Here is a 25,386-nt window from a genome sequence, read left to right as displayed (position 1 = left end):
ATTTTTTATAAATGGTTAAATGGCATAGGAAATAGGATAAGGAGAATAAGGGTGAGAATTGGAGATAGCTTTGTTTGGAATTATGGATGAAGCTACTAAGGCTACAAAAGTCAGTATGACTCTTAACTATGTATTTTGCAATATAAAAATCACTGAGTTTCTGGGGGAGGACCCTGCAACCTCTGTATGAGACTGGCTAATTGACTTATAGCCAAGAAGATCTTATAATGGTTCCTCACTACCATATGGGATTTGAACCTAGAGTTTTTCCACCTACAACACTTTTACAACTACCCTATGGTGGTGCTGAGTGAGAGAGAGAGAGAGAGTAAGAATTATAACCTGATTAGAACGTTTCTTATCCAGCTAAAATGGCATCACTGTTCTTAATAACAACATCAGCAGAGCCATGAGTTTTTTCCTATTATTTTTTCCCCCCAATAAATCATGTGCCCAAGGTATGCATTAGTGTCTAACAGACACAAAATTAGCCAAGATCTTGATATTGTATATCAAGATCTTGATATACATCAAGATATTGGTGGTATCCTCATCCCAGCTGACAAACATATATTAAGGTGTAACTATAAGACCATAGGCTCTTCCCAACTGTCATAAAGCAAAGTTTCTGTCAACTTTTAAGCTCACTCTCTCTTTCTCCCATTTTATATTTATGTATAAATCAATGTTTCAGTATCTGAAACTCTTCAGTTCATGTTGCAAGCTTTCCTCCCTCCTGATATAATTAAATAGTTGAATTCTGTCATACATTCAGGTTGCTTAAGATTTAAAATAAATAAGCAGATTCAGTGTACAGCCACAACCTTCTTTCTAAGTGCAACATTACTCTAGATGACATTTTTGCTATGTAGCTACATCTTGAAACAAACCTCACTTCATACCAAACATGATCAACATCCTCAAGTCACTTTCATCATGGAAAATGAACAGAACAGACTGAAAAGTATTATAGTTTTTCTAGACATCCTCCTCTCCTCTTCTGCTTTGTCTGATGTGTTGACTTCAGTGTATTGTACACCTACCTTCAATAGTCAATACACACAATGTGACTTGTCACATTATCTCTAAGAAAAATCTGCTCCAACCTCTCTTCCATTTAAAATAAAACTGAACACCATCCAGAGGATTATGCAACAGAAATGCTTCAAACAAAGATCCAGTACATAACAGACTCAAGTCTATCTCTAATAACTCTGACCCTGTACATGGAGCTCCTATTCTGAGATCTATTCAGCAAATGCAAGAATCCTGGAAAAGTATAACTTAGTGCCTACTTTCTTTTCCTGTCAATAAACTATCCTCTGTACCCTTCTACCAAGAATAACCAGTTGCCTCTTTCTCTCCCTCATAGTTGTTTATCAGATCTACTGTGATTGTCTTCTATCAATATTTTTGAAAATAAAACATTTCACTGAGAAGGGAGTGCAGGAACATCAGTCCTACAGCACCAGATTTATTGGATTTTTTTTTTAAATAGAGGATACTCTATTAAAAATCCTGATAAATCTGATGTAGCTCAATGGAGTAGACACTGACCAGAATTTTCTGGTCTAAGATCCACCTTTAACATAGGTGTCATTTCAAATTTGATGATATGTCAGTACATATCATCAAATTTCTGATATGTACCCTTAGGTACATATCAGAAGGGAGATATACAGAATACTATCATAGTAATACATGAAAAACGTGCATCATTACTAACTTTCTATCAACAATTTTCCTCCAAATTCTGATGATATTAGAATCTTGAGATAAAGTAATTATCTCAAGATTCTGATATCATCAGATCTTATATTTCTGTCTTCTAAGCACTTCTTACTATATCAATTCATCCAGATTCTGGTCTTTATTCAGGTCTTTTTTCTACTATCATTGTATCAAATAACTGTTCTGCTAATCTACACTCTCCCATTCCATTTAAGTGACCATACCGTCTGAGACAGCACTGCTAAACATTCCTGAATGCTATCAATCAAGTTGTTTTCTATTAATCTCATTTTTAATATGATATTGCCAGTGATGCTATCTATTCCCTGTCCTAATCTTTCTCAGAACACACACATGTGGTTTCCAGTCTTTGATGAAGTGTTTTATTTCTAACCCAGCTCTCAGATCCATATGATAATTGTTTGAACACTAGTCTACAGCTAGTTTAGTATTCTGACTAATTTCTCAGTTATTCCATACAAATTAATTCAGTTGACTTCCTAGCATATCTGCTTTCAAATATTGTTATTTATTTCCATATTTATTTTTCCATCTTTGCTAAAAACTATGCTTAAATAGTTGAAATTTTTTACTTGTTCTATAGGTTCTTCATTCAAAATAGACAATTTTCTTGTCATCTTTTAATTGCTGATTTTCATATCAAATTTATTACAGCAGTTATTCAAATTAGTTTGGGAATCCTGCAGACTTGCACTACATTTATTTAGGAGTATAACATCATCTGCATAAAGTAAAGAGTTGAGATTAACATTTCCAACCTTGATATCAGATTTAATGCCAACTGCATAATGTGAACATTTTCCCAACCTGATTTAACATCAAACCATCTTCCCCATACCTCCTTCATTTCTAACTGCTGACTTTCAATTCAAATATAGACTATATACATTGCTTGCTAGTGTTTTGAACAGCTTTTCTCTTGACACCTTGTCATATTCCTTTTCCAGATCTACAAAACTTATTACAGATCCCTGTTAAATATTCTCATGATTTCTCAACTGTTTGTCTTAAAACGAAAATCCGAATCTGATCTGTTTGGCCTGAATACGGCTTTTTCTTCTCCAAGCTTTAATTCCGCAATGTTTATTAGCCTTTTCTTGAGTATACTTGCATAAACGTTACTTTCAGGAACACTCAGTAGGGAAATTCCTCTGTAATTTATGTCAACCTGGTTGGTTAAGTGGATAGCATACCTGTTTTCCAACCAACATGTTGTAGGTTGGAATCCCAACTTGGACATGAGTGTTTGTAAAGGCCTGGACTAGATGAGCACATATAGCTATATGAGTTAATAAGGCTTATCCTTTTATTTAAAATGAATAAAAAAAATTCTCCCATTCAGTTTTATTTATCTTTTTTATAGATTGGTACTATGAGAGCTCTACTCGCTCTCATAGTACCAATCATAGAAGGCCTAGTAATATTCATCTGGAATATAACTAGGCCTTCTGAATGATGCAGCAAATCCACTGTGAAACCTTTATACCACCTTATTCGAGTATAGGTGTGCTTAAGGGTCAAACCTCCACATAGCCTTTAAAGGAATGCGGAGAACTGACCAGGGTTTCTGACCTAATGTCCAATCCTCACCTTCTCGTGGTGCACCCTGTTGGGTATCTACTTGGATACTGAATGACCACGGATGGGCTGGCAATTTGGGATATAGCCGACCAAATTGTATTCTTATTGGTTAAACCAAAATAAAAAATGATGGTACAACATGACAAAATTTCATGCCAGCTGGGGCGTCACCTGGTTAAACAAGGCCCCCGTTGTTTTCACCAGGGAACTAGGGCGAACAACGAAAAGTCAGCTACTGGAACAAATCTGAAAACACCCCCCTACTCAACATCACCAGAGTTAAAGATCGGTACTATCAACATAAGAAGCCTGAATGGCAAAGAAATGGAGCTAGCTTAGGAATTAGATAAGTACCAGATCGACATAATAGGAGTGACTGAAACAAAAAACACAAAAACTGGCGAGATTTTACTGAGCAATAAATACAAAATGTTATATTCCGGCACTAAATACGAAGCTAATCTTCTTGAATGGCAGTCAGTCTCAAGTAGAGTAATGTGGGCAAATATGAGAATGGGCAACTGGACAATGAGACTTATATGAGCCTATGGTCCCACAGAAGGTTCTACTAAGGTAGAAGTGAAGGAAAGTTTTGAGGCTTTAGAAAAGGCAACTGACACAATGAAAAAGGAAAAGTTGGTCCTTGCAGAGTAGGAAATGATTGTCAGACATACAAAAATATTTTGGGAAAATTTGGAGAAAAGAGCAAAGTTAATAATAATGGCGAATATCTGTTGGATTTCTGCTCAGGACATGGACTGGTTATTACTAACACCATGTTCCAACATGAAAATATGCACAAATTCACATGGAGAGAAGAGGCAAGGAATGAGAAAAGTCTCATTGACTACGTTATTGTTGATAGTGATGTTTTCTCCCTGGTGCAGAACACCAGAGTGTACAGAGGATTTGAAATTGGAAGTGATCACTATTTAGTCTTGAGCAGGATAAAATTGAATTTCATATCGAGAAGAATAACATGTAAGAAAGTTTTAAAGCAAATAAAAGTTGAGCAGCTCTCAGATGTGAACTGTAGACTAAAATACACAAAGATTATTGAAGAAAAAATGAAAGAGTTTGAGAACACGAATCAAACCTTGGAGATTCGGTGGCAAGCCTTGAAGAAAGCCCTGATTGATTCAGCTAGAAAGGCATGTCGTGAAGTTGTCTGCAAGGATAGAAAAATTAGAACTCCATGGTGGACACAGGAAGTTAAAGAGGCAGTGAAGGAAAAGAAGAAAGCATATCAAAAGTTCCTGGCAAATAAGTGTCAGCTTGTGCTCTTAGAGAATACAGAGACAAATGTAAGAAAGCTAAACACTGTGTAAAACTAGCTAAGCAAAAGTCATGGGAGGACTTTGGCAAGAATATAGAAAATAAATATCAAGAAGGTGGCAAAAATATTCTGGAGGTTGGTGAAGCTTAGGAATGGAGAAAAGAGTGCTGAAAAGGAGTTAGAGATGATAAAGGTGACATGAAAACAGAAGAAAAAGATATCCTTGAAGTATAAAGTAATTACTTTGAAAAACTGCTAAATGAAACAAGCAGTGATGACAGCACAATGGTAAAAAACACTGACCAGGCATGCAGTCAGGAATACATATCCATACTTGAAGTAGAAAAAGCCATCAAAGGATTAAAATGTGGAAAGGCAGGAGTAGATGATATTTGACCAGAAATGCTGAAGTATGGTGGTATAAAAGTCCAACAGTGGCTGCACTGCATAGTTCAGAAAGCCTGGACAGAGGGACGAATTCCCGATGATTGGAGTAGAGCTCTCATAGTACCCATATATAAAAAAGGGAAATAAAACTGAATGTGAGAATTACAGAGGTATTTCCCTACTAAGTGTTCCTGGCAAAATATATGCAAGTATACTTGAGAAACGATTGAGAAGAATTGTGGAAGAAAAGCTGGGTGAAGAACAAGATGGATTCAGATCAAATAGAGGCTGTCAGGATCAGATCTTCGCTTTATGACAAATAGACAGCATGGGAATATAACAAAGATCTGTATTTAAGTTTTGTCGATTTGCAAAAGGCATATGACAAGGTGCCAAGAGAGAAGCTATTCAATACGCTACAGTTATATGATGTCAATGGGGCATTATATCAAGCAATACTTAGTCTTTATTTGAGTTGTAAGTCAGCAGTTAGAATTGAATGAAGTACAGGAAGATGGTTTAATGCTAAATCTGGTGCGAGACAAGAGTGTACATTATCCCCTCTGTTATTAATTATCTATATGGATTACATTATGAAGGAAAGTGGTGTTAAACATGATATCAAAATTGAAGATGTTAATGTCCGCTCTTTGCTTTATGCGGATGATGATGTTATACTTCTGAATAAATCTGCTACAAGTCTGCTAGATTTCCTGATTAAATTGAATAACTCTTGTAATAGATATGGTATGAAGGTCAGCAATAAAAAGACAAAGACAATGAAAATAGGCAGAATCATTGAAAATGTCAACTGTGTTGTGAATAGAGAACATGTGGAATAAGTAAAATATTTCAGCTACTTAGGCATGATTTTTAATGAAGATGGTAAATTCGATATAGAAATAGACAACAGAATCAGCAAAGCTGGTATGGTGGAAGTCAATTGAATAAATTCATATGGAATAAGAGAGAAATTCGGAACACTAAATTAGCTGTATACAAGACAGTGTTCAAACTAGTTTTAACTTATGGATCTGAGAGCTGGGTCAGAAATAAAACACTTCACCAAAGACTAGAGACCGCAGTTATGAGCGTCCTGAGCAAGATTAGAGGCGTGAACAGATGGTATCAATGGCAATATCATATTAAAAACGAGGCTGTTAGGAAAGAACTTGACATTGTCAGCATCCAGGAATGCATTAGCAGAGCTAATCTCAAGTGGTATGGTCACTTAAACAGAATGGGTGAAGAAAGATTAGCAAAACATGTGTTCTCTGCCAGGTTGGCAGCAAAACAACCCAGAGGAAGACCAAGATATAGGTGGATTGATACGATACAAAATGCCTTAGATGATAGAAATATAAGATCTGATAATGTTGGAGTCTTGACAAGTAACAGACTGATTTGGAGGAAAATTGTAGATAAGAAGTTAGTAATGATGTAATTTTTTTCATGTAGTACTATCATATCCTGTACACCCCCTTGAGTGTGTACAGGATATGATATGGGAATTTGATGATGATGATTATTCGAGAATTTCTGGTAGAATACAATTTACTCCAGCAGCTCTTCGACATTTCAGGATTTTGATGGATTTTTTTTCTATCTTAAATATTGATATGTATTCATAATTGCATTCCTCTTGAATATTTTCAAATGCCATAATATCGCTGCTTGTTTCAACTAGCAGCGATATCTAGTAATTACTCCAAACATCTAAAATAACTTTATCTTCAGTCTTCATGTCACTTTTATCATTTCTGATTCTTTTTACAGTACTCTCCTCCATTTCAAAGCTTTTTCAATCATCTCCAGAATATTTTTCTATCTTCCTGACATTTATTTCAAATATGTATACATGAGAAATAAGAGAAGTTCAAGAATGAAGGAAATGGGAGAAGATGGCTTGCCGATGAGCAAAAGAGGTATATGTGGAACAAGTCATTTTCTCCATTTTCCTCACATACTTCAGCTTCTCATGCTTTCACAATGATGAGGATGAAATACCCTGGTGAACTGTTCACTGAAGACTATGCAGTAGTTAACAATCTACTATCCTCATCCATTATCATCATCTTACCATAATTATTCTTCCTTCTATTTGCTACATTTCAGAATAACTTTGATTTTTCTTTGCACGATTTGCTAATTTCTGCTGATACTGTAAATTTGCTACCAGTTATCTGCTCTTAATACTCACTGTGCAATTGAATGTTACAATTATTCATCTTGTGCTACTGTACTGCCACCTTCTTTTATATTTCATGTTTAATCTCTTCACTCATCCATTCTGATACCTACCTTATTCATAATTTTGACCTTTGGCATTTATACATAGATGTTAAATATCTTCTTATGTATGTTAAAGGAAAATCATACTTTACAAATTATGAAGTATAGCAAGGTGACAAATGCATTGGACAGGGATGTGCATGTAGGTGGCCCAGAATTAGCTCTCAGTGAAATGAGACAAATTTTTTAAAATCTCATGTTTATTTGTGTTTATCATGTTTAATATGTTATAAATGTAAAAATTTCCAAATTATTTCATAATTTTATCTTCATCTCCTTTCAGAACCCTAACCCTAATAATGAATACACAAGAACACATCTTTGTTGTAATGTCCCATATCAAAGGAGTGTGATGTAATGAAATCAGAGAAAGATTTGCAAGGAAATTTCACAGAACTGGTCCTACAGACAAAGTGATTCGTGAACTTGTGAACAAATTTAAAAGACCTGGATCTGTATATGATGAGGCAGGAAAAGAACGCGCAAGGACAGCACATAACAGTATCGAAGGAGTATGACAACTGTTCGAGGATGAACCAACAATGCCAGCTAAGGAAGCCAGTCGAAGATTCAACATATCCAAGACAACAGTTCGTAGAATCTTGCATTCGACACTAATGAAAAAGGCTTATGATGTTCAGGTACTGCATGCAGAAAATTGATGGAGCACAATGTCATTATGCACTAATTGTCTGAGAATACCTCAACAGATGCTTTCCAAATTGGTGGATTAGACATGGAGGGACTCCATGTTCTCCAACACCTCTGGATTTCTTTGCATGGGATTTCATAAAAACAAAGATCTATCACCAAAAGATTAATAGTTTAGCTGAACTTAAAGAATGCATTCAGTTACCAGTGTAGGACATAACTTGCAGGTGGACTTGAAAGATTGTAGAATGGGCAAGTGAGCAGAACTAAGAGTTCAATGTTGCAAAGTGTAAAGTTCTGAAACTTGGTAGGGTATTGCCTACCAAGTTATGGGCTGCAATGTACACAATTCGTGGAGAAATTCTGAAAGAGGTAGAGATCTGGGAGTGGTGGTGGTGTGGATGACCTGAAGTTCAGTGTTGCATATTGCACAAGTTGTAAAGTTATCACATCGTATTATGGCAATGATGCAGAGGACCGTAATATGCAGAAATAAAGAGGTCATGGTTCAGTCTAGTATTTAGGCTTATGTGCTGGTTTAAATTCATAAGGTTTAATGGAATGAATACAGCAAAGAGGAACAATAAAATCCAAGTTCAATGAATTTAACTGGATTCTATATTTCATCTAGCCAACAGCACACATAGAGGATGCTCCTCATTGCACTTTAGGCTTTTAGTCTAATTTTTTCCACTCATTGTTTTGAGTGTTTTTTTGTGTGTGCCTTTAAAATTTTGAGATTGTATCTCTGATGATGTCTCTGTGAAAGAGACCAAATATAGGATCCAATAAACTTGTATTTCATTTTCATCTGTGCTGTATTCATTCCATTAAACCTTAAAATGAAGTTATAAGTGGTTAGCGTATCCACTCTCCAGCCTCCTCTTTTTTTTGAGAATGTGAGCAAAGGGGTGACGAGCAAGTTCTTTGCATGGAGAGTGGTTAGTGGAAATGCGACGACTGAGTGCAGTGAATGCAGACATTTTGAATGAGTTTATAATTAAGTAAGGTTTGATGAGCTTGTATATGATAAGTGCGTTTCCTATGATAAGTCTTTTTCTCCCCACAGAAATGTGGTATTAATAATAAATTATATTCTTGTTTTTTACTTATACCCAAGCAAGAGCAAACAAAAGTTTGTACATTTTGGTGAAGGAAATGATTTCATGACTGGGCTGCTAGTATATATGGAGGCAATGACTTCACATTAAACTGCTGCAGAAGTGGCAGAATTTGTTAATTTGTTTGCTCAAGCTTAGATAAAAGATAGAAGCAAGAATATTTAATTCTTGCCAAATATAATTTACTTCTGAGCTTCTTTCAACTCAAGTGTGATGTCTTTTTATATATTTGCACTGACATACCATGCCAGTCATCCAACCTAGAATTGCCTGAATTTGACCTTCTATGGCTAAAAATCTTCCTGCTCACTCAAGTTCACCTGCTGCCTCTCAGCTTCCAAGGATGCCCTCTTGTTCTTTTCCCACCCACTATAAATTGAAAAATTCCATGAAATGAAATCCTGTATGACCTTTCAAAAGTTTGTAAGTCTCAATCATATCACCCCTCTTTCTCCTGTTTGCTAGTGTCTGCAGTCTACAAATTCTCAATCTGTCTTCATAATCAATATTCCACAATCCTGATATCATTTTTAACATTCTCTCTCCAATATATCAGAATCACAATGGAAACCAGGAGACCAGATCTGCACACAATAGTCTAAGTGAGGTCTTATCAAGGCCTTGTAAAGAGGCAAAATGACATCCTTATCTTTACATGTGAATGTTCACATTTCAGCATTGCAATTATCTTTTGAGTTGTATTTGCAATCTTTGCTACATGGCCCAATGAACTTTGACTTCCTATGTACTAACATTCCAAGATCCCTAGCCTCTTCAGTTTCTTCTAGATTAATCCCAATATAATATGACATTGGATATCTAATCCTGCTGAAGTGAATGACCTTACATTTACTGACATCCATTTTCCCATGCCCACAATTCCAGCCCATTCAAATCATTCTGCAAGTACTGCATATCAGTAACATTCCTGATTACCCTATCTATCTTTGCATCATTAGTAAATAGCTGTGTGTCGCTTGTCAAATCCTTCCCAATATCATTAATGTACAGATTGAATAACAGTGGACAAAGCACTGATCCTTGTGGAACACCACTGGTTACCTTAAATCTTGCAGACTCGCATCCCCTGTATACCACTTTTTGATATCTGTCAGTCAGTCATCCTCTTATCCATGCTAATATTCTATAACCCAAACCCATATTCACCAATTTATGCAACCGTCTATCTACCATGCTGTATTCTGTCAAAAGCCTTAACAAAATCCAAAAGTATCATGGTGTAGCCATTCCTCCCCCTTGTCTAGTTCAATAGTAACATTGTTATAGAATGTGAGCAAGTGGCTAAAACATGACCTTCCCTTAGTAAACTAATTTACTCATTGCAAAGTAGAGATTCACTGTCAACCCATTTCTGAATGCAAGTCTTCATCAATTTTTCCAAAATCTTCACCACAACTCCTGAGATACTAATTAATCGATTATCTTTGTAGGAGACTTGAATATCCACAATATCAACTACCTCTCATCCTCCAAATGCACAGACCAAGCAGGTAGAGGATGCCTAGACATTTGAGACAAATATTGAGGCACTGGTCATTGTATAGGCTACAAAAAGATAAGTTAATTTTATATTTATTATGACAACATTGTGTATTTTTAGATTGAGTGTTGATGTGTGATATCTGTGATTAAAACATGATGTTTGATGAAATATTTTGGATAATGTTATTTCACAGTCAGTGCTTTGAAACAAAAACTAAGTGAAAGGGAGATGTTTGCATAAGTTGGTGCGAAAGACAAAGTGAATGGCATGGAGTCATGAGGTTAATATATATGTATGGGAAGATGTTACTGATGTTTATGTGGAAAGATTGAATAAGAGGAAGGAGCAAATGTGGCTGTGTAGGAAGTGATATGCACTGATGGCCCATTAGACTTGTTCAAAACACAGTAGGGAACATGGCAGCATAAGTGAAATGGATGTCAAGGAAGATCATACAAAATGTTAAGAAAGCATGAAAAACTGATGGAGAAGATAATAGTGCAACTGACCATAAGAAAGTGTGCGAGAATGACAGCAAAAAAACAGAGTGCAGCTAATGATAAGATGAAGCAGGACTGACATAATAAAAGAATGTGCCGCTGACAGAATAAGACTTGAAAGCCGAGATGGTAAGAAATGAAGCAAATGCAGAGTGAAATGAAGAGAATTGTAGATATGCATGAAAGAGAGAAAAAGGCTGAAATGCATGATGTTCAAATGAAAGCGGTAACAAAAGACTCTTAAGTAGTACTGTATGGAGACTCGATTATTAGAGGTGTGGTGAATAAGAAGATGCACAAGGTTTGTTTTCCAGGAGGTAGAATGAGTACAGTGAATGAAGCGTTGGATATGATGAGTAAGCAAGCAAAAGAGTTGATGCAGGAACAAATGATTTGACTGGGAAAAGGAGAATGTAAGATTGGATATTCCGAATTTGATAAGAATAAAAATATAATGACATGATAGGAAAGGTAGTCAAGTGTGATGCATAGATATGATAGAAGAGAAGGCAGAGAGCAAGGCTTGTGAATGATATGTTAGCAGAAATGTAAAAAGAGAAAGGAGTGCAGTTTGTGAGTGTGAGGGAGGAGTTTGAAGAACAAATGGAACTGAACAAGAGTGAAGGACTGCATTTGAATGGTTATGGTACGAGTCATTTGGAGAGGTTGCTGCTGAATGGGAAAATGTAATGAATGTAGAGAAAGGATAAGGCAAGTAAGAAGCAATGTGGACGAGCAGAAGAGTAAGGAAGGAGGGATTGAAATGGTGTTTTTGAATGCAGAAGTGAGTAGCACAAGTGCAGCGAGTCAGATAACAAGTGTACAAGATAGAGAGGGAAACAGGACTACAAGATAGAGAGGGAAACTTAGGGTGGACAGAAGGACACAGTGTGAGAAAGGTCAATGCTCAAAGAGGAAGTGAATGTGTAAGTAGACAAAGAAATAGGATAGCCTATGATGAAGGAGGACAGTTGAGTGTGAGGAGGATATTGAGTTGGGTCTCTTTCTCTACCTGAGAGAGAGAGAGAGGGGGGATGATTCGAAGAAGGCACTGAGAAGTTGCATCTAATAAGTGATATCAGAGAAACTTGTTATAGATCTAGAAATGAACAGTTACGTTTGTACATGAATGCTAGAAGTATTAGAAACATGGGGAACAAAATTAGTGCACTGAATGAATTCGTTCAGCCAAAAATTGTTGGAATAGTGAGAATTGGCTGGATGAGGATGACATCCTGATAAGAATAGAGATGGAAGGGTATGACATTTTTCATGAAGACAGAGTAAAATAGGAGGTGTGATACTGTTCATAATAGAAAAGGAGTTATTCCCATGCAAGGGGGAAAATAGTGAAAGTGGTTTTGAGGCAGTATGGTTTAAGATAGCGGTGAACAGAATGAAAAATGTAGTTGATGTTGCTACAGAACTGGTAATGTGGGGAGAAGTGACTGAAATGTATGAGCAAACCAAGCAAGCAAGAGAAGGGTCATTTTAATTATAGCAATATAGACTGGGATGACCAGATAGCATCTGGAAGAAAGAATCAATTCCATGAGGAGTACAAAGAACAGGTAAGAAGGGTGACTTATTATTACGTGCCACCACCAGGGGGGGTCCAAAGACTCATCGAGGGAGTGCACCTACTCTACAACTCTGTCTCCACCACCACTGCCAATACCAACTACAATGAACTGCAACCACCATCATCTTCTACACCAATGCCATCTACCACCCATCGCCACTAGTATTTTCACAGACAATCACAAACATCCATGCCCATGGCAGGATTTGAACCTGCAGCCTATTGGCTGGAGAGCAGATATACTAACCACTCAGCAAGCCAGACTGCCTTGATTGGTAAAGGTAGCAAAGTTGAGGTATAAGCAGTATAAGTATATGCAGCAATTCTTTTGACATGCAGTCAGCAGAAATGAAGAATGATTATGGAAGGATGACAGTGGTTGGAAAAAAAAAAAAGATAACGTGACATCATGCAAAGCTTGAGAGCAATGGAAGGGGAGGAGGAGAGACTGATTGTAAGTGAATTAGAGGTAAATGGGGAATTGAGCAAACTTTATGTTAAGGTCGTGGGACTTGCTATATCACGAGTTTTGAGGGAATGTGTCAGGGGGCTGACATCTGCCTTGGCATACTTGTTTAATATAAATCTTACACTGAGTCAGTTCCAAAAGAGTGGAAGAAAGACAAGAACTTGCAGCCTTTTGGCTGGAGAGCAGATATGCTAACCACTCAGCCAGCCAGGCTGGCTTGATAGGTAAAGGTAGTAAAGATGAGGTATAAGCAGTATAAGTATATGCAGCAATTCTTTTGACATGCAGCCAGCAAAAATGAAGAATGATTATGGAAGGATGACAGTGGTTGGGGGAAAGAAAAAAAAAATTACTGCTGTAGAGGATATAGCTAAGTTATTAAATGAACAGTTCATAAAATTATCCTTGTGAATGTGACATCATGCAAAGCTTGACAGCAATGGAAGGAGAGGAGGAGAGACTGACAGTGAGTGAATTAGAGATAAATGGGAGAATTAAGTAAACTTTATGTTAAGGTTGTGGGACTTGCTATATCACCATGAGTTTTGAGGGAATATGCCAGGGTGCTGACATCTGCCTTGGAATACTTAATATAAATCTTACAGTGAGTCAGTTCCAAAAGAGTGGAAGAAAGACAAGATTGTAACACTTCATAAGGAAGGCAACAGAACTAAAGCTTAAAATGATAAGCTAATTTGTATTTAAGTGTTGGAAAGAAGTTAGCAAAACCATGATCCAGAACTGGGTAGCGGTATTCTCTTTTGGACGGCATGGATTTGCTAAAGGAAGATCATGTTTTAGTAATCTGATTACTTATTACAATAAGATGACAGATGCACTGGAGAAGTGAGATGGATACACAGTAGTATACTTTAATTTTACAAATGCTTTTGACAGATTGCCACGTAAGTTGATAGTTAAACTAACACATGAAGTTGGATATTAGATAAGTGGATTAGGATTATAGATTGCCTATCTGATAAGTATCAGCAAGTTGTGTATGGGAAAACAATATCAAAGAGGAAAGTCACTAGTGATGTACATCAAGGGTTTTTAGGACTGCTGCTTTTTAATCTGGATGTTCATGATATTCAAGAAAGTTTTTGAATGGGGTAATTCAGTTTGCAGATAATGCAAAGTTGGGAAAAATTATAAGAAACTGAGCAGATGTGGCTTTACCGGACTTGAATAGATGGTGAATGGGCACAGGAGTGCAGTTACCAGTTCAATGTTGAAAAAATTAAAGTTTTAAAATCTGGACAATAAATGTATGTACAGTATACACTTGTTGAGATATATTGGAGGAGATCAGGGTGTGATGCTGGATAGGGATCTAAAGTTTTGAGGATGCACTGCTAAAATTGTGAAGACAACACAATGAATTCTGGCAATGATGTGGAGGACACCGACTTGTAGAGGTTAGGAGATTCTGGTTCCATTGTATAAGGCCTTGATATGGACCACTGTGCACAAATTTGGTCACCTGGTTTTCAAAAGGATGAGGAGATATTGGAAAGGGTCCAGAGGCAATTAACTAAAGCAGTTTCTGGTCAATGGAATGTTAAGTATGAAGAAAGGTTGAGAAGATGCAATTTACAGAGTCTAGTGTAGGAGGAGGAGGGGTGATATGATACACAGGTATAATTGTTGGTAAGAGGGTTCTTATCAAATTTGTGCTGAAGTGATTTTTCATAAAAAAAAAAAAATGTTGGGAGGGGGACAAAAAGTTGGAATGATTGGAATGCATTTAAGGGATGGTATAATGAGCTATGTGTAAGATAATGGAACCTCCCACAATGAGTTTTTGACTCCATGGAGATGTGAGGATAATAACAATAATATAATAATAATTTATCACTAATCACCTTACACAAATTGTTCCCATTGTACAAATTGTACCAGAATAACAGATAATCCAACCACTCACCACACCCTAGATATCTTCTTCGCTAAAGACCCTTCTAAGTACATAGAAAATTAGTGTTAGCTTGGTCCACCTACGAGTTGCCTGGTGTTGTATGATCCTTACCCCAGTAAGGTAGTACAACACCATATTCAGTCCTGAAGATATTTTCAGGTGCAAACTTTGTTTGCTCACACTTGGATAAAGGATTAAACTAAATTTATTATACATAGAAAATGTTTTGTCTCCTAGGTAATTCAGACCAAAATCTAGTGCTTACCTCCTTCCTGTGAAACAATGTTCACATATTCATTTTCAATCAAGAGCAGCAAGTATTATAATAAAGATAAGTGGTATGACTCATGATATCTATGCCTCATCCCATGCTTGGATTATTGTTTTCAGCTTTCCAACCAAACATATGCATATGAGCATATCAAAGTAATCTTTTTATGTTGAGTTCATAATTTGATTTTAAAGCCTGTATATTGTATTCATTGGGAAACACATAATGGACAACTGTTCCACAATACAGCAGTAGCAGGGATGAAAGAAAAGAAACTTGTTCTATGGATTCCAAGGTGTATGGTGAAGGGATGTTAGGTGGTGGCCGCACGTGCTTCAATGAGCTTAGTATTCAGTGGGAGAATTATTAATACTATTTCATATGAACATTTGCCATAGAAATATTTATAGACTACACATTGCAGAAACCAAATGTCTATGTGAAAGTGGGAGGAGTGAGTTGGTAAGAGATTGGTTATTAATCGATCTAATTTCCCTCCTCTGTATTAAGGCAAGCATTTCAAGGGAGCTCTTAGGGATCCCATCCCAAATGTGAGAGCAGTATTCAATAGCTGGAGGATTTGTGATTTGTCCAAGGTTAACAGCTGTTCAGAAGTGAAGTAGCATCTTGAGCAAAATAGAAATCCTAGTTTTTTAGAAGCTGAGGAGGCAATGGTTGTAATGTGTTTATACCAGGAGAGGCTTGATGTTAGGGTGATTTCAGGAAGAGAAACCTTGTTTTGCCTGGAAATTTGTTATCAAAGGTAATACTGGGAAATTTTTTTTTTTTCTTTTATGAGAAATAATGCAGAACTGGGTTTTGCTAGCATCACTGAAATTAACGTGATCTGAACCTCGCTGGAAGATTGCTTGGAGATCAGAATTGAGGGCAGTGGCGGTTGATGTTCTATTGATTGAATGATTTGGGTAGAGTAAGGTTTATCAAATGAAAGGGAGGAATGCAATGTGCTGTCATTTGTAAACTTGGGTTGGAGGTCAACTAAAGTAGTTCATTGATATATAGAAGGAAGAGGGTTGGTGAGAGAACAGAACTTTGTGAAACCCTGGCATCAGTTGAATGGTCAGAGGATAAGGAACCACCATCACACAGTGTGCATCCAGACAGAAAGCTGGCAATACAACTACAGAAGTCCTGGGACAGATCAAATGAGATGGGAGTCTGCTTAGTAAGCCTTGGTGCCAGACCTGGTCAAAAGCTTTGGAGATATCAATGGAAACAACTTGAGATTCACCAAACTTCTCCATAGCATTTATCCCGAGATGGGCAATATGTGTGAGTAGATCTCCTGTTGCGATGGAACCTATACTGGTAGTTGTTTATTAGCTGGCTGCCTTTGAGGTACTGCAGGAGTTGGGAATTGATGGTTCTCTCCATTACTTTAGACAGAACTGAGGTGACTGAGATAGGGTGATAATTTGATGGTAGAGATTTGTCACCCTTCTTGGGAATGAGGTTGAACATAGGCTAATTTGCAGGCTGTGGGGGTAGATACAAGTGGAGGAAGAGAATATAATAGGAGTCAGTTCTGGTGCACAAACTTTCAGGACAATTGGATGAATGCCATCAGGAGCAGCACTTTTTTTGTGTCTAATTTAGACAATATTTTTCTGATCTCTTTCTGGTGAAAGGACATGGGGGCATTGCGTATTTGGCATCTGGAATGGTTGAGAGCATTTACCATGGTCAATTAGGCATGAATTGGAGGCAAAGTGTGAAGCTAGGAGAGTGGCTTTTTCTGTGGGTGATGATGCAATAGAGCCATCTGGGTATGATAGGTGTAGGAATAGTGTTTGGCAAAAGTTATGATCAATTGCTTTGGCAAGAGACCAAAAGGCTTGGCTGCCATTTGGACAGGCTGCAAGTATCCTGCTTTTTGCACTTTCAAACTGTTTTGAAAGCATTGATAGTTTTCTTGTAGCTATTTTGGGCTTGAGAATAAGCAGCCTTGGCCCATCTTTTGGAGAACCAAGGCTTAGTTAAGGGATGGCAGCTCAGAGTAGTGTGGGAAATGTATGCTTCTATGCCAGTAAGGTTAACTTGTGATATTTTTGGTGCTTACAAAATTGGGTTGGAAGGCCACAGTGGTCCAACTGTGGGAATGAAGGATAGAAGTCACGGAGGCTGCTCCACTTGGCACTGTTTATAATGCCAAACTACTCTTGCAACAAACACTTACATGGGGGGGGGACAAGCACTAGATTGTGGTCGTAATTATCTGGAGGGGCCCACTACATCCACTGTGTATTTGGAAGGATCACTGGTGAGATATAAGGTGTTTGGGGAGTGGTAAAGGTTATCTGGTATTCTGGGTGGCACATGAATAATTTGTGTAAGGTCATTAGTTATGGCAAATATCTTAGCACCTCTGCCTGCTGGATCTGTACAACTGGAAGAAGAAAGTCAGTTGATGTGGACATTAAAATCTTCTGGGGGGGGGGGGGTGATTGTGCTGTTAGGAAAGTGGGACTGGAGAAGATCGAAGTTTAAGGAGAGGAAATTAAAGAGCTCAGAATGATTGGTGGCATTAGGAGAGCGATAGAGACAGCAAATGAATTTGACTGAGTGTGGAAGGGAGATTTTCAACTAAAGAAGGTCCAAGTAAGTTGATTCTAGGTTGGGTGCTTTCTGGAAAGGTGTGTGTGTGTGAGAGGATATATGTACAGAGTGTGTGTAGTTTGGAAAGTTGAAATTAATAGTCCTGGGGAGGGGGATTTCAGTTTCTGCCAAGAAAAGTAGGCTTTGATAGACTGGAGATGATAGTGAACCTATTAAGGTCAGAGTTGTGGCCACATATGTTAGTAAAGTAGATATGCGATAAGTAAAGTTGGCACTGTGTAGATATGCAAAACTCTGTGCACATCTACACAGTGCCAACTAGTGGTGTTACTTGATTTGTGCACCAATTTTCCTTGTATGAAGTCGATGACCCAATTGCTGTCTCCATTTTTGTTTTTCTTCAAGCTGTTTTTGAACTTGACATCCTTATTCTCTTTGGGAAAAAGTTAAGTCGGGTTGAGCACATATGCATTGGTGGGGTGGGGAGGGGGAAAGTGCCTTTGAACTTGTTATTAATTGCTGTTATTAGTTTAGATGTACTTGTTGGTGTGTTGCAAGTCACTTTCATAAAGAATGGAAAGTTCATTCCATCCTTTCTTTTATTTGTGGGTCCAAAACAATGGCACCTGGACATTACCTGGAAGATCTGATAATATTTCTTGAATCAAACTTGCATTCTCCTGCCAATTTGCTTGTCATTTTTTAGTGATTGACCAGTTTCTGTTGGAAATTTCAGAATAACTGTTGAATTTCTTGTTTTCGTCCTCAATCGAGTCATGTACTGTTGATGTAGTTTGGTTGTGTAGTTTGTTAATGTTGTCAGGCAAGGGTGCACTTGCATTGTGGTGCTGATCATAGAGTAGTTCAAGCTTGCTTCCAACATTCAGATTTTAGAGGAGAAAGTTTCGTTCATAGTGTTAAGGTGCTGTCCGAGGTTTTTTTTTTGACTCATTTACGTAAATTCAGAGGCCTGCATTACAGAAGGGAGGTCACAGTGAACAGGACTGGTTAAGGTCAATAAGTAGTTTGTGCATCAATTCCTCTATTTTTGCACAGGAAGCATGTATCCAGTGGCCATAAGAATTGCACAATATATCCTTTTTCTTATCAACAACATCGATTTTACAGCTGCAGCACTTTATATTATCACTGGGTTTGTCAGTGACTGATGGCGTTGCAATGGCAAGACATAAGGTGCTCTTCTTTTGTTGACCTTTGTTGCTGCCATCTCTGCTTTGTAGAGTAGGCATTTACATGTGGATGATTTTTAATTGAAAAGATAACTGACTCGATGCACTATAAGTACTTACAGGTTGTGAAGAAGTAATCAGCTCCTCAGTACTCTCTGTTGCAGTTTCCATTTATTGGTTAATTTGGATAATAACGATATAATGTGGGAACACAAGTTTAGAGTAACTTATTCACAGGACTAGAATGGAGACATACATTCCCCACACCACTCTAAACTGCTGTCCTCTATGTAAGTCTTGGTTGTCTGAAAGATGTATCAAGACTGTACAAATGAAAAATCAATTCTGCTGCTAATTACAGAACATTCCTGCATAACAACTGTTGATATCATACATGCTCCATGCAGCTGATGTACGCGTTCTTTTGTATTTGTAAAAAATACAATTGTATTCGGTTCATTCCTTCACAAACAGTTTCAGTTGTTTTGTATCTCTTTTATACACCCCGACGAAGCCAGACAGCTAAATTGGCGAAACTTGGCGTTTTTTACTTAGTATCGATTATTAAAATCCTTCGGCCAACATATAACCCAGTTTATGTTAAATTTTGCGCATTCATTAGATGGTCAAAAATAATATAATATAGAATCATGTTATAGACTGATCAATTGCAACCTCTCAACATAAACTTGCACGACTATCTCTTATAAAGGGTATTTTAACAGTATAGTAATATATAGCATTTTATTACCTTCATATCAAAATATGACTTTTATCATTGATTTAATTCTCAATATCTCCATGTCTAGTTCTTATTGATAACACCTCTGATAAAGGTAAAATACGCTGATAAAAAAAAAGTCTGGGTAGTAACCCTTTCTATAACATCCAAAATGTGTTTCGCATTATGCTATGCATATACTGGGACAATCTGATGGCAATGTTTGTACATACTAGAACAATTTGTTATGCAGCCATTTATGTCCAAATATAATTAGTCTCTTGAACACAAACCTTTGTTTCCCCACATTGTAGCTGTTCTTGTTATTTAGAATTATGGCCAAAACAATTAAAGTTATGAGATCAGGGTATATTAATTGAATGTGTTTCTCTGGTGGGTTTGCTTATTTTTGCCGGGTGAAAAATCCGATTTTCCTGGAGGTCAACCTTGCCACCTCAATAGAAGACTAGTTAATTTACTCCAAATGAAAAGCCTTTATAAAGGTTCTTGACATCTTAGATGGGATTCAAACTCAGATCTTTGCAATTAAAGGGCACTATCAAAAAACTAACTGAATCATGGAGACTATTCTCATAATCTCATTATGAGACAGATGTAGATCTACTTAAATATAAAGAGCTAATAAGCTTCATTTTGGCGATATAAAAAATATTTTAAATTAAGGGGATATAAAAGGCTGAAACCAGTCTGGGTAGTGACCTCCCTCCATAATGTAATAACAGCATACATTTCCTAGGAAATGTGTTTTTACATTATGGAAAATACCTAAGAATAGCGATCTGAACTTTCCCCACCTTTGCAACGAGTTGTCCGGTATTGTACTACATACTAGGGTTACTTGCATTAGCTCACGCTGGTGATCGCCGATACTTTATAGTTTACTATATTCAGCATGAAACTCTCTGATGATTCCAATCTTTGAGTTTCTTATTCGGTTTTAAAACAATGTGGATTTTATATCCCCTTAATTTAAAATATTGTTTATATCGCCAAAATGAAGCTTATTAGCTCTTTATATTTAAGTAACTTAATGGTTGCACCTCTTTGGAAACTCGTATAGCATAAGTTCTTTTCGCTATACACTTTGGTATTAATTTGGTCTAGCTACTCACTGATGAAGCCTCAAAAAAGGCTGAAACCGGTTGGGTAGTGACCTCCCTCCATAATGTAATAACACCATACATTTCCTAGGAAATGTGTTTTTACATTATGGAAAATACCTAAGAATAGCGATCTGAACTTTCCCCACCTTTGCAACGAGTTGTCCGGTATTGTACTACATACTAGGGTCACTTGCATTAGCTCACGCTAGTGATCGCCGATACTTTATAGTTTACTATATTCGGCATGAAACTCTCTGATGATTCCAATCTTTGAGTTTCTTATTCGGTTTTAAAACAATGTGGATTTTATATCCCCTTAATTTAAAAAGATGTAGATCTTTAATTTTTCTCTGATGATATCCACATAATGTTGGATGAAATACACTGGAGTTTTTGAATAAATTCCACATAATTTTTTTTATATGTGTAAGCCATGAAAGTTATTTAAATATGTCAAGTGTACATGTTCCATTACAGCTATTATTAATATGTTTTGTCATATTGGTCTATCTCGTACCAGACAGCTTCAAATGAACCACCTCCCAAGAACTAAAATATTCTAACTTCTATTTTTGTTCTTCGGTTACGATCAGCAACATCCCATTTCCTGTCCTATTCACTCTATCCTACCTGAATATGCAATCCTGTAACCATATCATTTTTCTGTCAGCCAGGTCTCACTGATGCCTATAATTTTGGTCATGTCGAGCTGACAAATACCAAAAGCTCCTCTCCTTTATTTTTGATACTTTTGGCATTTGGCATTCATGTGCATGCATTTGAACATCACTTTGGACTCGTAGTTACTCATTTCTGTAAACATACTCAATTTGTCTCAGGGGTGGCTAAGACAACACATGACTGCATTCCCTCTGCTCCAACACTTCTAGTTTCCCTGATGTTGCACTTCCACCTCTCACTGAACAACACTTTTTTTTTTCTCTTTCTCTTCAAATATGCAACTCCAAAACCATTCAAATGCAGTTCAGGAATATACAAGTACTTTCACTCCATATGTGTATAAGCTGCACACCATTCCTCCTGCACAATCTTCTCATCATCGACTCATTAGCATTCATGGCCCTTCTTAATTCAATCCTGCAATACTGAAGTAGCAGACTCACAATCTTTACTTTCTCACTGTTCTTTTTTGCTTTTATCAGCAACTTTTTCATTTCTTCTCTCATTGCATATTTCTTACCATCAAATCATTCGTGCCAGTCCAAATTATCAATTCTTTCACTTCCCTCCTCTGAAAACTAACAACTATACTAACATCCTTGATCTTTGCACCTGGAAAGCATATTCAAGAACTCTTGCCTTCTCCATCAGAAAAGGCAAGTCAGCATTAAAAGAATTTCAGAAATGTTATAACATTAGAGATGCTCTAGATAATGACACAGTATAGGAGAATGTGAGCACAAAACTATGAACAGCATGAAAAAATTTGTGGTTCAAAATTGTGCCTGATCTTGAATTGCAAGAACCCACCAATCAAGCTAAATAAGTAGCAGAGCTTCCCCCATCAGGCACTCAAAAATTTCTTACTGTTCGATGCACAACATCATGAGAGCAGGATAGTTCTCTGGTTTACATCCTCAAAAAAGAAATGCAGTGGTTCTGATTCCAAAATCAAATCTTGATTAGGGGGTGTTATCAGAAGCTGTGGGGCTTGTCCAGATGCATTCTGAAGACCTCTGTGAAAAAGAAATCCTCAGCATTGACAAAGAAGATCCGAGCCCATCAGAGACTACACTAAAAACCATAATGCAAAATCTGAAGGAAATGTAACTGAAATAGACACAAGTTAATTATTCAAGAATAAATGCAAGAATGTTACAAATCTGTCCCTTCAACATCATCACTGCCCATGGGTGTAATGCTAGTTGGGTGTCTGATGCATTTCACCATTCTTTATCATTTCTTTCTGTCCATTGCCAGGTGACTCAAATCCTGTAACTCTTTCCACACTGATCTTTCACATCACCTACCCACTCTCACCTTGGCCATCCTCTTCTGTTTATACCATCTACTGTACCAAGCATCAAGGTTTTGATCTTTCTACTATTGTCCATTCTGCAGATATTTCCAAAAATTGAGGTGATATCAAAACTCACTGTTAGGTCTGAACTATTTAAGGTGTGGTTTTCTAAAATACTTTTTAGGTGGGTAGAATTTTTAACAAAAGAGGGAGAATTGTTTGTGCAACCCATCTAAAAAGTATTTTAGAAAACCACACCTTAAATGGTTCAGACTTAATGGTGAGTTTTGATATCACCTCATTATTCACGAATGTACCATTAACTGAAACACTTAACTTACTAAATTCACAATTTCCCCCTGATATATTTCAGCTATTTAAATTCACAGTACAGGCAGGTTATTTTACATGGAAAGGGAAAATATACAAACAATTAGATGGGACAGCTATGGGATCCTCCTTTCTCCCCACCCCCTTAGCCAACTTCTACATAGAACACCTGGAAAAGTTAGCTATCAACACAGCCTCTCTTAAACCTAGTCTCTGCTATGCTATGTTCATGATGTGTTTGCTATTTGGCCACATGGCCCAGATACACTGAATACATTTTTAGTGCATCTAAATAGCCAGCACCCTAAAATCCACTTTACAATGGAACTAGAAGCCAATGACTGCCTCCCTTTCATGGACACACTGATCACACATCTTCCAGAAAGTTCCTTATCATTTTCAGTTTATAGAAAACCCACACATACAGGGAGATATTTACACAAACGATCACCCTTCTCAACAATATTATATCTTAAAAACACTAACCCATAGAGCTAGAGCAATTTGTTCCAATGACGTTGCTCTCACTGCTGAACTTTCTCCCCTGCATCACACCCTCCTGACCAATGGCTATAACCCTCAAAAGATGATAAAATACTAAATGTTACCCCAAAATCCCCCCCCCCACTATCTACCACAGAAGATTACGACAAAACTATCACCATCCCATACATTAAAGGCACACCTGAAAAGATATCTAGGGTGCTTCAAAGATATCTAAGATATCTATGAAGTGCCCTGTTCATCTCATCGAGCTTACTACGGACAGACAAAAAGAACTGTGGACATCCGCCTCAGTAAACACAAAATATTTCCGGCACTTTTGCTATGGCAAGTCGGGTCTGGCAGACCATGCTTTGGATACCCTCTACACACAGGATTAACTGGGGAAAAAAATAAAGTACTGCACAGAAGCTTCTATAAGTCAGAGAGGTTGTTCCTGGAATCAACAGAAGCCTTAAAACATACTCCAAACCTCAACAAGTATGGCTGTATAAATCTACCAAAGATTTGGGAGACAGTCATCCTAAGACCAAATTAATCTTTAATTTTTTTTTTTTTAAAACTTCGGACTACTATTTTTCAAAACTTTCAAAGACTACTATTTCGACTAGTATTTTTCAAAACTTCGGACTACTGTTCTTCTTCTTTTTTTTTTTTTAAACTTAGATGCCACCTAATTAGGACTTTTGTCTTGTGTTGCACGCTGCAATTACTTATACTAGTCCCACTGTTACACCGGATTGTGGTTGTCTCACTATTGTAACAAACTTTGTTTGTGTGCTCTGAAGATGCTGGATATAATACCAGCAAAATCTTTGCTTTTAAGTTAATAAATAGTTATTTTCTTATCAATCTGTATTCGCAAAACCATTAAAATCCAATTCAACATGTGTGAAGAACACATAAGCCTTTCCACACAGTTCTCCATATCTTGTCCATTTCTAGTTCATCTTTTTTTAATAATGACTATATCATCTGCAAATCATAAATTATTTATTTTTGTACTTTGAATTGAACTTCCCCTTAAATTATCCTTTATGACATCCATTATTCTCTTTTCAAAAGCATGATAGAGATGCTTGGGGATGATGGGTCTCCTTGTCTCATGTTGTCCAGAACTATCTTCCTATTTCTCACAGCAGCCTCTGCATTGTCACTGATGTTCTGCAAAACGCATAAAGTTCCTGTCCACTCCACAAGATTCAATTGTAGCCCATGCCACTTTCTGATATATACTGTAATGCTTTCTGAAAGTCAACAAAACAGATAGGAACATTTTTATTTTTATGTAGAGCTTTTCCCACGATTAATCTTAGAATTAATATTTGGTGCACAGTTCATCTGTTTCTCAATCCTGCTTGCTCGTTACTAGTTAGAGCAACTGTTGTGTTGTTTTATGAATTCCATTTTGTTTCCTTTTTTGTGAATGGGTTTTGAGATTGATCTTGTCCATTATTTTGGTGCTTTGCTTCATCCCATGTCTATGATTACCTTGTCACCATGTTTCAGCATCACTCCAGTGATCTCATCATTCCCAAGACTTTTATGGTTTCTCTGATGTTTTATTGCCTTTGCAACCTCATTCCTTAGTCTGCGTTTCTTTCTCTCTCTCTCTGTACTTGGTAGTGATATTTTCTTCAATTCATCAATTAACT

The 25,386-nt window shown here is 37.0% G+C and overlaps 1 protein-coding gene across 2 annotated transcripts in view; it reads right to left on the bottom strand.

Annotated features, from left to right (window-relative positions):
* The window catches only part of LOC150105404 (uncharacterized), a 184,672-nt gene that overhangs the window by 121,594 nt on the left and 37,692 nt on the right, over positions 1-25,386 (bottom strand). The window lies entirely within an intron of this gene.

The sequence above is a fragment of the Typopeltis vanoorti genome, chromosome 6, assembly GCF_054136105.1.
Source record: "Typopeltis vanoorti isolate ZY-2024b chromosome 6, IOZ_Tvanoo_1.0, whole genome shotgun sequence".
NCBI classification, from domain to species: domain Eukaryota; kingdom Metazoa; phylum Arthropoda; class Arachnida; order Uropygi; family Thelyphonidae; genus Typopeltis; species Typopeltis vanoorti.
This window is presented reverse-complemented; position numbering and strand designations above follow the sequence as displayed.